This window comes from Telmatherina bonti, assembly GCF_933228915.1.
Source record: "Telmatherina bonti genome assembly, chromosome: 19".
In the NCBI taxonomy this organism is placed as follows: domain Eukaryota; kingdom Metazoa; phylum Chordata; class Actinopteri; order Atheriniformes; family Telmatherinidae; genus Telmatherina; species Telmatherina bonti.
In genome coordinates, this window is record NC_136617.1 from 8,557,392 (window position 1) to 8,572,397 (window position 15,006).

Consider the following 15,006-nt stretch of genomic DNA (forward strand, 5'->3'; position numbering starts at 1 on the left):
ACCGACCCTGTTCCAGACTCATCATGTGGTCTGACGGGTCCAGACCGACCCTGTTCCAGACTCATCATGTGGTCTGATGGGTCCAGACCGACCCTGTTCCAGACTCATCATGTGGTCTGACGGGTCCAGACCGACCCTGTTCCAGACTCATCATGTGGTCTGACGGGTCCAGACCGACCCTGTTCCAGACTCATCATGTGGTCTGATGGGTCCAGACCGACCCTGTTCCAGACTCATCATGTGGTCTGATGGGTCCAGACCGACCCTGTTCCAGACTCATCATGTGGTCTGATGGGTCCAGACCGACCCTGTTCCAGACTCATCATGTGGTCTGAGTCCAGACCGACCCTGTTCCAGACTCATCATGTGGTCTGATGGGTCCAGACCAACCCTGTTCCAGACTCATCATGTGGTCTGATGGGTCCAGACCGACCCTGTTCCAGACTCATCATGTGGTCTGACGGGTCCAGACCGACCCTGTTCCAGACTCATCATGTGGTCTGATGGGTCCAGACCGACCCTGTTCCAGACTCATCATGTGGTCTGATGGGTCCAGACATCATCCTCAGTCCCACCGGCTGGTAAAAACTTTCAGGATGTGCCGGCATGATCTGGGGTTGCGATAGCTGCTCAGGTTTAGGTTCAGGTCTAGGTTCAGGTCTTGGTTCAGGTCTAGGTTCAGGTCTAGGTTGAAGTCTGGGTTCAGGTCTTGGTTCAGCAACATTTATGTGTTTAATAAATGAGCTCAGCTGACTCCCTGAATATCCTGAACAAGCAGGTTATTCTGTCTTCCTGATGGGGCGGCCATACTGCAGGACGACAGCAGCAGGATTCATGAGGTTCAGATTGTTACAGACCAGTTCAGGGAACAGGAGACGTCAGTCTCACACCTGCAGAGTCCAGACCTGAACCCCACCCAGGATCTTTGGGATGAATTCAAGCACTTTGCTGAAACTGGATGCAGCTCTGGACAGACATTTCAGAAGCTTCTGGAAAGAAAACCACATCGAACGCTGCTGGAATGAAGCTAAAGCAACATATTGTCAGTGTGTGTGAAGATTTTTGTCCTGGCAGCGTGTGTTTCCATTTCTTTGCTTTGATTGGATTTCCATCACATGCTAAAACTTGTCACTCAGACTTGCAACATGGCGAGGCTCACAATGGATGGTTATTTTCCCAGCTGACTTGTATAGAAACGTTTCATTCTGGTAAACACGGGCCGGGCGGAGGCTGAAAGACGACTGTGACCTCGAGGTGCAGGAATCAGCCCGGTGTCGGCTTTGTTGTGCGGAGCAGAGAGTAACCAGCAAAGACAGAAGGGACGGTAATCCATCTCTTCCTGTAACGTGTCCCCGTCTCACTGACTTTGAGGAACAAAGGACACCTTTGTCAGGCCACAGTCTGACTCACACACAAGCTCTTTTAGTGAAATTGCAGATGCAACCATCCCAATTCCACCTCCTGCTAACTCAATCCAGCGCTTATTATTCTGTGCACCTCCATAAATATCCTCTGTGTAGATATGAAGTAGGATAATTTGTTTTGCTGGAAGGCTTTCATATGAGCCACTTTTACTCAAAGTGGTTTACAGTGGCTCTGACACAACGCTGCAGGCCACCAGAACTGGAAGAAAGACAACAGAAACACTCGTGCATGTGTGTATGGAGCCACAAGTGGATTCCAATTAGCTTCATTTTAAAACACAAAAACTGTTGTGTTGTTTTGTTTGTCAGAAATTATGTTTGCATCTGGCTTAAAGCTGATATCACAACTGTGAACAAACATTATTTTCACTCACAGCGAGGATACACTGATGTGTGTGCAAAGTATTTAAAAGGATGCAGTTGGTGGGATGGGATCTGGTCCCCCCAGCTGGGAGGCAGGAGTTGCCTACTGATCAAATCTATTCACATCCCTCCATTGAAAAAAAAGACTAAATGCACAGTCGTCCTACAAATAAATGGAAACTAAAAGAAATAATAATAAAAATGTGTTAAATTATAATTTAGTGAGATAAAACTTTACTTTTGAATTGAACTGAGTTGAAAAAAAAAGTGTCTGAGACAAATAAATGCACTTTGCTGATGAGCAGTCGGCCAAAATGCTGCAGAGGTCTGAGAGGTTCACAAAATACACAACTGCAGTGATCGCCTCAAAGGATTCAACAAAATATATGACTTTACCAGTCACACAAACCAGTGTGTTGCAACCTTTTCTGGGCCAAAGTACATGAGTTTAGTTGAAAAGATCACAGGGCACACCACAAACTGGTGACAAAATGTTGCAAAATGAGACTGTGTAGCCTTTATTTAACAGCATGAAGCTCTTTCTTGTCAAAATATCTTGAATAAGATCATTTCCCATGTCACATTTGACAGTCCCTCAAGGCACACTCGTGGCTGAAAACATTGACTTGTTGACATTGTTTGTTTGCCTAAAAAAACATCTGTTGAACCACAATGTTGGGATTTTTGTAACATTTTTATTACTTTTGTCAGTTTCAACTTATTCTAGTGACGACTGTTTTTGGCCGTCTGTCATGGAAGTTTATGGATAAACCTGAACTAATTGTTGCCCTCAGAGCAGTAAAAGTAAACATGTTGCTGACAAAAGGAATAAACCACAGCAGTTCCCAAACTCTGGACTGGTCTCCCTGTTTTTGTGACGTCTGCTTGGACTTGAAGTGGTTTTAAAACCTCATCTTTTTATCCTCCAAAGAGCACGACTACTCGGCCTGGTTGTGTTCTGGTTTATTTGTCTTATATGTCTACTCATTTGTTTTTTTTATGGTATTAGTGTAGATTTATCTTATTTATCAACATATACAGCATGTTATTCCTGGATTCAGAAATTGCACATGATGAACCTGAGAAATAAACAGCAGTTGGGGACAAAACTTTTCCTGTGTTCTGCTCTTCATGTGAGAACTCTCTGGTCGTTTTATTAAAACCTTGTCTTCCATTGCAGAGCGTTGGTAAAGCTCCATGGAGCTCATTTCCCTAAGCAATGATTTTCTGTCAGAGATCTAGAAAGGCAGAAAGGAAACGAAAGCGCAGCTCGGTGAAACCAGAGGAAACGTTGCAGCTGAGCTCCAAAGTAAAATATAGCAAATTCACAGAAAAAGGCCTGAAGAAGAGGAAAATGGCAGAATGGCAGGAACGAAGTGCTTTAAAAAACATGAAAACATCAAAACAATCTGCAGTCTGTCTCCCTAACTGACAGTGTGATTATTCTGATCTGGGAACATGTTTATGTGTGATTTGTCTCTTCTGTCTTTGCAGGACGAAGCCGTGCACAACGCCAGCAGGTGTGATGACAAAACACACCAAATGTATGATGTGAAATCTAATTATCATCTAATTACTAATGAAGAAGAATTGCCAACAGATTTATTGAACACACATCTAAATGTAAAGTGTGTGAAGCCCACTCTGATGGGGAACAGTGGGGAGACTGGGCCCACACAAAGCTGTACCAGCCAGGGAAAAGAGGCTTGATGGAGTCACAAGATCTATGTCCAACGGAGCAGCTTTGGGATCAGGTGGAACGGGAGATTCTCATCATGATGAGGTGGAACGGGAGATTCTCATCATGATGAGGTGGAACGGGAGATTCTCATGGTGATGAGGTGGAACGGGAGATTCTCATCATGATGAGGTAGAACGGGAGATTCTCATCATGATGAGGTGGAACGGGAGATTCTCATCATGATGAGGTGGAACGGGAGATTCTCATCATGATGAGGTGGAACGGGAGATTCTCATCATGATGCGGTGGAACGGGAGATTCTCATCATGATGCGGTGGAACGGGAGATTCTCATCATGATGAGGTAGAACGGGAGATTCTCATCATGATGAGGTGGAACGGGAGATTCTCATGGTGATGAGGTGGAACGGGAGATTCTCATCATGATGAGGTGGAACGGGAGATTCTCATCATGATGAGGTGGAACGGGAGATTCTCATGGTGATGAGGTGGAACGGGAGATTCTCATCATGATGAGGTAGAACGGGAGATTCTCATCATGATGAGGTGGAACGGGAGATTCTCATCATGATGAGGTGGAACGGGAGATTCTCATCATGATGAGGTGGAACGGGAGATTCTCATCATGATGAGGTGGAACGGGAGATTCTCATCATGATGAGGTGGAACGGGAGATTCTCATCATGATGCGGTGGAACGGGAGATTCTCATCATGATGCGGTGGAACGGGAGATTCTCACAGTGATGTGGTTGAACAGGAGATTCTCATGGTGATGAGGTGGAACGGGAGATTCTCATCATGATGAGGGGGAACGGGAGATTCTCATCATGATGAGGTGGAACGGGAGATTCTCATCATGATGAGGTGGAACGGGAGATTCTCATCATGATGAGGTGGAACGGGAGATTCTCATCATGATGAGGTGGAACGGGAGATTCTCATCATGATGTGGTGGAACGGGAGATTCTCATGGTGATGAGGTGGAACGGGAGATTCTCATCATGATGAGGTGGAACGGGAGATTCTCATCATGATGAGGTGGAACGGGAGATTCTCATCATGATGAGGTAGAACGGGAGATTCTCATCATGATGTGGTGGAACGGGAGATTCTCATCATGATGTGGTGGAACGGGAGATTCTCATCATGATGTGGTGGAACGGGAGATTCTCATCATGATGTGGTGGAACGGGAGATTCTCATCATGATGAGGTGGAACGGGAGATTCTCATGGTGATGAGGTGGAACGGGAGATTCTCATCATGATGAGGTGGAACGGGAGATTCTCATCACGATGTGGTGGAACGGGAGATTCTCATCACGATGTGGTGGAACGGGAGATTCTCATCACGATGAGGTGGAACGGGAGATTCTCATCATGATGAGGTGGAACGGGAGATTCTCATCATGATGTGGTGGAACGGGAGATTCTCATCATGATGAGGTGGAACGGGAGATTCTCATCATGATGAGGTGGAACGGGAGATTCTCATCATGATGTGGTGGAACGGGAGATTCTCATCATGATGTGGTGGAACGGGAGATTCTCATCACGATGAGGTGGAACGGGAGATTCTCATCACGATGTGGTGGAACGGGAGATTCTCATCACGATGTGGTGGAACGGGAGATTCTCATCACGATGAGGTGGAACGGGAGATTCTCATCGTGATGTGGTGGAACGGGAGATTCTCATGGTGATGAGGTGGAACGGGAGATTCTCATCATGATGAGGTGGAACGGGAGATTCTCATCGTGATGAGGTGGAACGGGAGGTTCTCATGGTGATGAGGTGGAACGGGAGATTCTCATCATGATGAGGTGGAACGGGAGATTCTCATCATGATGAGGTGCAACGGGAGATTCTCATCATGATGTGGTGGAACGGGAGATTCTCATCATGATGTGGTGGAACGGGAGATTCTCATCATGATGTGGTGGAACGGGAGATTCTCATCATGATGAGGTGGAACGGGAGATTCTCATCATGATGAGGTGGAACGGGAGATTCTCATCATGATGAGGTGGAACAGGAGATTCTCATGGTGATGAGGTGGAACGGGAGATTCTCATCATGATGAGGTGGAACGGGAGATTCTCATCACGATGTGGTGGAACGGGAGATTCTCATCACGATGTGGTGGAACGGGAGATTCTCATCACGATGAGGTGGAACGGGAGATTCTCATCATGATGAGGTGGAACGGGAGATTCTCATCATGATGTGGTGGAACGGGAGATTCTCATCATGATGAGGTGGAACGGGAGATTCTCATCATGATGAGGTGGAACGGGAGATTCTCATCATGATGTGGTGGAACGGGAGATTCTCATCATGATGTGGTGGAACGGGAGATTCTCATCACGATGAGGTGGAACGGGAGATTCTCATCACGATGAGGTGGAACGGGAGATTCTCATCACGATGTGGTGGAACGGGAGATTCTCATCACGATGAGGTGGAACGGGAGATTCTCATCGTGATGAGGTGGAACGGGAGATTCTCATGGTGATGAGGTGGAACGGGAGATTCTCATCATGATGAGGTGGAACGGGAGATTCTCATCGTGATGAGGTGGAACGGGAGGTTCTCATCATGATGAGGTGGAACGGGAGATTCTCATGGTGATGAGGTGGAATGGGAGATTCTCATGGTGATGAGGTGGAATGGGAGATTCTCATCACGATGTGGTGGAACGGGAGATTCTCATCACGATGAGGTGGAACGGGAGATTCTCATCATGATGAGGTGGAACGGGAGATTCTCATCACGATGAGGTGGAACGGGAGATTCTCATCATGATGAGGTGGAACGGGAGATTCTCATGGTGATGAGGTGGAACGGGAGATTCTCATCATGATGAGGTGGAACGGGAGATTCTCATCGTGATGAGGTGGAACGGGAGGTTCTCATGGTGATGAGGTGGAACGGGAGATTCTCATCATGATGAGGTGGAACGGGAGATTCTCATGGTGATGAGGTGGAATGGGAGATTCTCATGGTGATGAGGTGCAACGGGAGATTCTCATCATGATGAGGTGCAACGGGAGATTCTCATGGTGATGAGGTGGAACGGGAGATTCTCATGGTGATGTGGTGGAACGGGAGATTCTCATGGTGATGAGGTGGAACGGGAGATTCTCATCATGATGAGGTGGAACGGGAGATTCTCATCATGATGAGGTGGAACGGGAGATTCTCATCATGATGAGGTGGAACGGGAGATTCTCATGGTGATGAGGTGGAACGGGAGATTCTCATGGTGATGAGGTGGAACGGGAGATTCTCATCATGATGAGGTGGAACGGGAGATTCTCATCATGATGAGGTGGAACGGGAGATTCTCATCATGATGAGGTGGAACGGGAGATTCTCATCATGATGAGGTGGAATGGGTGATTCTCATGGTGATGAGGTGGAACGGGAGATTCTCATGGTGATGAGGTGGAACGGGAGATTCTCATGGTGATGAGGTGGAACGGGAGATTCTCATGGTGATGAGGTGGAACGGGAGATTCTCATGGTGATGAGGTGGAACGGGAGATTCTCATCATGATGAGGTGGAACGGGAGATTCTCATCATGATGAGGTGGAACGGGAGATTCTCATCATGATGAGGTGGAACGGGAGATTCTCATGGTGATGAGGTGGAACGGGAGATTCTCATCATGATGTGGTGGAACGGGAGATTCTCATGGTGATGAGGTGGAACGGGAGATTCTCATGGTGATGAGGTGGAACTGTGTGATGCTTCATGTCAATCAGGAGCTAAATCTCTGAGGAGTGCCTGAATTTATAGCAACAAGAATTAGGGCAGAGCTGAGAGAAAACAGAGGTGCAACAATAAATGTAAAATAGAGAGAAAACACTCGTTTCCATCCTTATTCTTGTTAATTTGTTTCTCCAAACGCGCCAACGTTAAACAAACTGTTAGAAGTATAAATACTCGGTGAACTGAAAATGACAGCTTGAAGACTTTATCAGAGACTGTAAGAAAAGAAAACTTTCTTGTTTCACAGATAAAGAACAGTTTCTCCCCTGACACACACAAAAAAAGAATAAAATTACTCCTCATGCATTTAATTTTCCCTTCAGGAAAATCTCTGACAGCCTCATATGGGGCCGGTGATCAGCGCTGACCTGCTGTGGTACGGTTCTGATGAGGAGGGAGGAAATACGAGCAAAAATGTGCCAAAATCTGGCAGCTGTACGACAGTTTGGTCTGCAGCTTGTCTGAGAATGAAAGAAATAAATGTCAGGTAGCTCTTATGGAGTTTAAACACAACATAAGACATGTCCTCACAGAAACTGAAGGTCTTTTTCTTCTTTTTTGGTTTAATAGCACGTAATTTAAGTGCTTACAGGGTAGAATTTCACATCTCTGACAGGCTGAATAATGTGAAGTTTACTGAAGAGAACAGAAACACTTTCTTTAGGCCCAAACAGAAAAAGTCTCAAACTACCACAGCCTGCAGCTTCACTTCTCATTGTCAGTTTCCGTAGCATGCAGCATGGAGCGACTTGCTGATGCTGTTTGGTCCATAGTTTGGGAATAAGTCCCCTGATTCTCCTTTAAATAAATCCTTTACGTCTTCTCTTTTCTGTGCTGTCAAACAGACTGAAGGGTTCTTTGACAGAAACATTAAATCTGGTGCAGGGAGAGCTTGTGACTCTGAAAGGAAAGCTGGAGATGGAAGCTGGGCTGCTGTCCAACACGGCAAGCTTTGCACTATAAAAAGCCAAAACAAACAAACAAAAAAAAAAGTGTTTGTAAGAGTTGTAATCTCCTATTCAGTCAGAGAGCCGGATTTTCATTTGCGGGGGAAGATAATCTCACTTCTTTCTGTTTTTAAACAGTTGAAAATGACTTTCCAGTGTGCTGCACACGCAGGGCAAAGGGAACGTCATTCATCGGGTTACATCACTGATCAATCTTTAAAAAGTAGGTTGTGCTTTGGAAAAGGATATTTACTTTTAAATATCTTTCTTTGTTTTGAATAAAGGGCTCGACACACACCGGGGTGATCTTCCATACATTTCCCATGGAAGCGGCGCGACTAGACCAGAATCAAATTAAATCAAATCAAATCAAACTATTTTTATAAAGCACATGATAAAAAAAAAAAAAAAAAAAAAAAAAAAAAAGAATGGCCGCCCTCCTCCAGCCAAGCGACAGAAGACAGTCGTTCATGTGAAATTTCCTCCTCGTTCACCTAGACGTGCACACAGGGGCTTGCAACGCCACTCAAAGTTCAAAACTGCCCAACTTTTGTTGCCGTCGCGTCTCTACAACCAATCAGGGAGGGTTTCAGTGACACATGATGATCTTCACCAGGAGGTTTACTTCTTTTAGGATGAATCCTGTTTTTTGTTTTACTTCTGTAGCGAGATTTCCATCAGTTCGAGCAAAATCTCCCGACTTGTCACCCGTCATGGTTCATCTGTAGTGCAGTGAAAACTTCCCTCCAGTATCAGAACCAATAACATCTCTTGGAGACAAGCGATCCGAGATGCTGCCGTTCATCGTCTCCCGTGCGTCGAGCCAATTAAACAGGATTAAAAAGAAAAAAAAAAGTCTCAAAATGTGTCTTTTAGTTTGACTTTTGTGAAGAGGATGTGCTGACAGAGTAAATGTTAGGAAGAGTCCAGGAACACCAGAATAAAGCGGCGATGATGAGCAGAAACTTTGCAGAAGAAGAAGTGAAGGTTTCACGTGACGTCGCTGCTGCAACAAAAGGATTCTTCAGGTTTCTGTGGAAAATAAATCCTGAATACAAGGTTTACTGGTTGATTGCTGGCGAGCTCCACAGGTTCAGCACGTCTTCGCATGTTTTATTCCCTACAGATCAAACCCTTTCAGGCCCCCCCGATCCACACGGAGCCTGCGCTCCGGCACCTCAGGGCCACTGAAGTTCTTCTCATCCAGTGAAACATCCCAAGGTCACCACAGAGATCTCTCTGTTTACTTTGATGTTTATGATGCATTTTTAATAAACTGGCCTTTGAGGGACTCTGACCTGTTTGCTCCTCAATGTTAGGAAGGAATTTAACCGTCGACGCAGTTTCCTGCGTCCAGGCGAAGCCTTGATTCGCTTCATCACAGCTTTGACACTTCTAATGAAATGTCATCCCTTCTTACTGTGATCAAACTTTCAGTCCGACTTCATCAGAGTAGAGAATGGTTTACATCCTGAAAGCTCAGAACTTTCCAGCATTGCATTGTTCTTTCCAAGCATTAAGACTTTTACCTGCACGTGAGCTAGCAGGAGGGAAACAAAAGATGATCGTACGAATTGACCAGAAATATGACTTAATGCTGCCATTTTCACTTGAAAAAGTAATAAAGTTATGTTTTACTTCAGCTGGACCATGATGTCTTGGATCCATACTGCCTGTACGGATACAGATATCACCTGATACGGATACCGATCCAAATACAACACCGATAACGGATGCATGAGGAAGTGTCAGAGAGTGGAACAGAAAGAATTTCCCTTTAGCAGCTGAAAAGTGGATGTAAAGACCTGAGCCAGCCTGGAAGGAAAACATGGAGAAGGAAAGGGATCGTGCTGAATTCCACGCTGACCCCAGCAGAGCAGCAGCAGACCATCAGGAGAAGGAGGGGGGTGTCCTGGAGAAGCAGGGAAGCAGGCCGGCACTGTGTGTTGTAAATTGGTTACACACTACAATGAGACCTCATTTAACCAGCGTTGGAAGGATGAAACTTCATCCATGTTTGCCGGAGTCTCAGCTGGCCTAGCAGAGGCTCGGCTTTAACTGGATTAACAACAAAAGCCAAGCTCAATAACTAATAGCCTCTTCTTCTTTCTGCCTTCCACCCTCACAGCAAAGCAAAGAGATAATGCAGAACACTTTCAGGCCTTCTGCTGAATTAAACATGCAGGGAACAGCTTGTGCGAAAGCTGAAGCAAAGAGAGAGAATATTAAAAAGGAGAATATATATATATATATATATATATATATATATATATATATATATATACATAGAGACAATTCCAGGCCTGCAGGAGCCTCCAGAGTGCTGCTCAACACTCTTTACAATTAAAAAGATCTGTCGTAGACAGAGTGAGCCGAGGAAAGCTGAACAGGACAGGCCTTTTTCCACTAATTGGCCGGGTTGAAACGGACTGTCAGTTGTTGTTGGGTGGAAGCAGCCAATCGCCGAGCGGAGGGGTGGAATAGCACTCAGAGATGCTCCTCTGAGGCTTCCTGTCCACCTCCAGCTTTCATCTGTAAATCCCATCTTCCCCATCTCTCATTCCTTTCACTCTGTCATCTTTGTGCTGCAGCCAAACGACTGGGCTTCACACGTTACAAATCTGGCCATCTCTAACTGCAGGCGCCACGGTGAATAACTTAGCTTTTCAAACGTTCTCCGTCTCAGGTGGCTTCAAAAAAAGGAGAAAAAAGAGAGGAAAATGCTGATGGCTTCTCATCCTCTCTACAGGGGACGTGGTTTCACTTTCTGTTGTGCCTCTGCTCTTTTCTGACTCCTGGTTTCTCTGATCTGAGAGGAGAAAGTCTCCCTTTTCTCCCGGCCTATTTGGTATTCCCCAGATGGAGCAGTAGAATACCACCCTCATCCTCCATCCTCCCCTTCATCTCTCTCTCTCTGTTCCAGCCTCTTTCCCTCTGACGGAGCCAAGTGACCTGTTACAGCATCCTCCGCATCGCTCGGATGCCACGCTGGAGCCGTCTCTGCAGGGGTCCACAACCGCCTGTCATGTGAGACGAGCTGCAGATACCAGGGCTTCTTGTTTCTGTTGTAGCTGGTTCTGGACAGAACGCTGGGTGCTCGCTGTGTATGGGAATTTGATCCAAACGATGTTGATTTAAGGGGATTAAGTGTCATAAAAGTGCCGTATTTTAGCATTTCTACAGTGTGGCATGAGCTTACTTGATAAAACAAAGTTTTAATCAGATTTGCACGTCTTATCTGCACCCTGGGAACGTTCTGGATTAATTACCGAGATACAATATTGAACAATAATCATTTTAAAAAAGTTACTATTGTTCTTGTCATATAGCCACCCCCAATGGAGAATCGACCCATGTCGTGTATCCAGAATGTTCTCTTCTAGGATCTAATAGTTATTGTAGATGATATGAAAACCAAAAGTCATGTGGACATAAATTCTGTTTTTGTTTTAGAAATGGAAGTAAAAAAAAAAAGTGTATCTAAAGTAGTCATTGATGCTTTCAGCTGGAAACGGGAAAATCTGTTGGAAATGTGGGATTTTATACAAAAGAAACTGAGGTTTGTATTAAACAGACCAGGTAAAGATGAATAAAACACAATAATATAACCGAGACTTTATTGCAAAGATTTGGACAACTTTTCCCCCTGTTGCCATGGCAGCGTGTTACATGATAATGATGCCAGTATCTTGGGAGAACCGGTGCATGAAAAGGAACCCTCTCGTAGCATCGACTGGGTTCAGCCAAGTGTTAGGATGTGACAAGTTCGGAGATAAAAGGGAAATTCTGTGTGATGGGTCCCAAACTAACCTCTTCATTTTATCCTATAGATCTCATAGTTTGATATTTTCCCAACATTTTGTTCTCAGTCTGAACGTTGAGGTTCATCTCCATCATAAATCAGCAGAGAAGAAAAGACGCTTGGGAAGAAAGCTTCTCATCTGTTGGTTAATGCAGGACCACATGACCTGCATGACACCCTGGCAGTCTGGGGTTGAGCATATCTCTGCCAGAACTTCTACAGAACCCGACTCTGACTTGTGCAGAGTTTCATGTCGAGGGGAAACTCCTAAACCTGCAGTTTGCCGGACTTAGAGACCAGGATCGAGGATCTCTGTTCTACCAACTTCTTCCACATCTGACCACAAGCCATTTCTCCTGCACACACGTTGATGTTTTGGTTGTGTTTACTCCCACCGCCCTGCGATGAAGACACAGTTCCCTTTGCTTTGTTCCCCCAGAATCTACTTCTTTAATCCGAATAAGACTCCGTTTGTGGATTTAAAATTCCCCAATTGAAGCAGACTTTCTGAGCAGAAAAACCCTGAGATTTATGGACGGTTTTGACCCTCTTTCATGACCTCTGTGACCCGTAGAGTCGAGGCAGATGGTCGCCCTTCCTCGCTCTGCTTCAGGTTTTCCTTCCTGACTGCTGTCGCCTTGCCTGCTCTGGATGGAGGGTTGAATCGAATAGAATATTCAGCAGGATCTGTTCGGATCCTCTGCTGAGCAGAAACTGTTTATGAACACACTTACTATAAACTGAAATCATGCAGTGGATCTTTCCGTTACATCCATCCATCATGTACTGTATTCCATGGTTGCAATAACTTCCCTAGGAATGCAAACACACGGAGAACTGTGAGCTTAAACATCTCAAAGCGTCACACACCTTTGAATCTCAGCCAGGTGAAGATATAAAACATGCAGCCCAGCAAAGTCTGAAGCTTCTTTTGCTTGTTTTTACTGAAATAAAGAACCATGGATGCCTTTCTGTGGTATTCTTTCCCTTCATCACATGCTGTTCCACCATGTCATCGTCTAAATCAACCTTGTTTAATTGTTCTTTCACAAACACAGTCGCAGCGCAGATAGAAGCACAGCTAATTTAAATGGATAAGTTTTAGCAGAGTTAAATGCACAGCTGATAAACAATGACGTAATGCAGGCAGCTTTAACTGCACGCCAAAGATCCGGTACTTTTCCCCAGGTTACTGAGACCAGAGACAGCAGATACGTTGAAAAGCTAAATGAGGTGAACCCGAGCAGGTGCAACGTACGGCACCGTGCAGGAAAATGTGCTGAGGAGAAGAAGACTTGTGGTAGTCTGGTATTTATAGCCTCATATCGCAGCTCTGCTTAATTAATTAGCACTTTTTCCACAGAGAGTCGTCTCAGAAAGCTTTTTCTTTTATTGAAAATGGGTTGTGCAAAAACAAAAGTTATGACTGATGATGAGTTTTCTCGCTGAGGGTGCATCCATGCTACAAGACTCTGAGACTAATTAGGCTCCAAAGTTGTGATCAGAGTCGGCTGTTTAAAATTACAGCGCCTGCAGCAACCCCTTGAGAAAGGATGCGCCGAGGCGTGCGACGGCCCAATACGGTGTGTGGGATGAAACGGGCGGGGGGGGGCTCTGAGGAGTCAGAGGTCTATTTCCAGGTTAAAGGAATAAAAAAAGAATTCTAATAAGTTGTCATTTTAGACAAGGAAAAGATTTCTCACATACAATTAAATTATTGCAGACTGTAAACTACAGAAATATGGGCTAAATTATTAATATACATGTTCTCAAGAGATTGAAACTTAGATCTTGGAGCATGCATGCACCCCCTGGAGTACAAAATAATCTTAAATACTTTAATCCAGATTCTTCTGCAGTAATACAATAAACTGGTACAACTTGTGATATGTGTGACGACTGAAGGAACAGTATCGCTGCTTCCCAGCCATCCTTGAACTTAACTGGCAACTTGTGCAGACAAACGGTGAGGCTTTACGTCGTGTCTCCACTGAAATATTTTGAGTGATAGCAGATACAACTGTTTCATTTACAGAACAACAGATTGCACAGTGCATAAAGTTCAACAACAATCAACGACGAGGGGCCTGCTCAGCACTTGGGGGACAAGAAGCGCCGAAACAGTCTTCCTTAACACCAGAAAAAAAAAAGAAAAAAAGAAATTTCAATTTCAAATAGTCCAACTCACTATTCATCCATAAAACTGAGATCAGATTTCCAACCTACAGAACAGTAGTTATAATTCAAGTTGAACAAAACATCTTAATCATTTCGACAAGAATTTTTTTTACAGTACAATAGAATATGAGTCTGAAATGGGTTCGTCGTGATGAAGATTTCCTTTTAGGATCCGTTCTCATATGTTGTCGCTGAAAACATCTAATATATCACATAACGTGACAGTGTTGATTTGCCGTAGTGAGCGAGTGTGAGTTTGTGACGATGGAGTGAGGATGAGCGGTGTCCAGCTGTTGAAACGTTTTTCCTCTGCTATCCTACACTGTAGTCTGAACTCAGCGTATTTACAGACTCCATTAAACTAACAAAAACAAACGACCAGAGGAAGTTAAGCCGTGTGTGTGTTTAACTGGGGAGTTGGTTGAACCATTTAGAATTTGTAGGTTGGATTAGAACTGTTGCAGCTGTCCTCATTGTGCATCCTTCTGGTCTAACATCTGGATTTAAACCATTAGCAGGACATGCTCATAAGTCACGGGGAAAAGAAAGTACACCTTATTTTGTTTTTTCAGGTTTTATGTATCAGGACATAAAAACTTATCTGGTTTTCAGCAACTCTATCTTGGCTTGTAACTGGAAAGTTGGGAGTTTGATTCCAGGCTTCCCATGACTATGTGCTGAGGTGTGCTGAAGACTCTGAACCCTAAGTTGCCCCCAGATGTGTGCCTATCGGGCTATGAGTGTGTATGTAAGTTGCTTTGGATAAAAGCGTCTGTTAAATGACTGTAGAACAGAACAGAAAAGTAATGGTTTTCTG